Source organism: Schistocerca cancellata, chromosome 6 (assembly GCF_023864275.1).
Source record: "Schistocerca cancellata isolate TAMUIC-IGC-003103 chromosome 6, iqSchCanc2.1, whole genome shotgun sequence".
Classification (NCBI taxonomy): domain Eukaryota; kingdom Metazoa; phylum Arthropoda; class Insecta; order Orthoptera; family Acrididae; genus Schistocerca; species Schistocerca cancellata.
In genome coordinates, this window is record NC_064631.1 from 136,333,156 (window position 1) to 136,334,913 (window position 1,758).

Consider the following 1,758-nt stretch of genomic DNA (forward strand, 5'->3'; position numbering starts at 1 on the left):
GCCCCAACATCGTGCAGCCCGCCTCCAGTGGCGTCGCGACAGGCGTGAATGGAGGGACGAATGGAGACGTGTCGTCTTCAGCGATGAGAGTCGCTTCTGCCTTGGTGCCAATGATGGTCGTATGCGTGTTTGGCGCGTGCAGGTGAGCGCCACAAACAGGACTGCATACGACCGAGGCACACAGGGCCAACACCCGGCATCATGGTGTGGGGAGCGATCTCCTACACTGGCCGTACACCACTGGTGATCGTCGAGGGGACACTGAATAGTGCACGGTACATCCAAACCGTCATCGAACCCATCGTTCTACCATTCCTAGACCGGCAAGGGAACTTGCTGTTCCAACAGGACAATGCACGTCCGCATGTATCCCGTGCCACCCAACGTGCTCTAGAAGGTGTAAGTCAACTACCCTGGCCAGCAAGATCTCCGGATCTGTCCCCCATTGAGCATGTTTGGGACTGGATGAAGCGTCGTCTCACGCGGTCTGCACGTCCAGCACGAACGCTGGTCCAACTGAGGCGCCAGGTGGAAATGGCATGGCAAGCCGTTCCACAGGACTACATCCAGCATCTCTACGATCGTCTCCATGGGAGAATAGCAGCCTGCATTGCTGCGAAAGGTGGATATACACTGTACTAGTGCCGACATTGTGCATGCTCTGTTGCCTGTGTCTATGTGCCTGTGGTTCTGTCAGTGTGATCATGTGATGTATCTGACCCCAGGAATGTGTCAATAAAGTTTCCCCTTCCTGGGACAATGAATTCACGGTGTTCTTATTTCAATTTCCAGGAGTGTATTTATTCACAACCGATACAAAAGAGTTACTTGTTTGCACCTGTTACTGTCCTTCAAAGTAGTCACCACCATTGTGTAGAACCCGTTGCCAGCGATGTGGAAGGCGTAGTATACCGTTAGCAGAGACTGTTGGGCTGATGGTGCGAATGGAGCGGTCTCCTGCGTGTCGAATCTCTGGAACAGTTCTGAAGCGAATGCCACCGTCAATGCACAGTATTACTGTTCGTTTTTGGAGCATCACCTGCGACCAGCTCTGCGAAAGAAGCAGCGACACTTTCTGCGCAACCCGCCCATCATTTTGCACGACAATGCGCGGGCGCATACAGCGCAAGCTGTGGCTGCTCTGTTCGGTCGATGGGACTGGGAAGTACTGTACCATCCAGCATACTCCACAGACCTAAGTCCTTGTGACTTTGATTTGATTCCGAAGATGAAGGAACCACTTCGTGGCATTCGCTTCAGAACTGTTCCAGAGATTCGACAGGCAGTAGACCGCTCCACTCGCAGCATCAACAGAACAGGCTCTGCTAACGGTATACTACGCCTTCCACATCGCTGACAACGGGTTCTACAAAAAGCTGGTGACTACTTTGAAGGACAGTAACAGGTGCAAACATCTAACTCTTCTGTATCTGTTGTGAATAAATAGTTGCCACTACTTAAGTTCCAAACCTCGTAGATGTAGATGCAGATAAAGCAATAGAGAAATGAGCCCGATCTTTTCGGAAAGAAAGACAGTGTGCCATAGTTTCAGCTCAGTTACTTCGAAATCTCTCTTAACATTACTGAAAACGTGCAGTGCCACAGTCTAGCGTTCCACATTTACTAACTAATATAGCGTTTGGTTTCATCATGATCATCGGCGTACAGTACTACATCACTATTCTTTGTTTCCATTAGCTTTTAAAAAAAGACTGAATTCTATTTAAAAACCATACATAGTGCCGGCCGGAGTGGCCG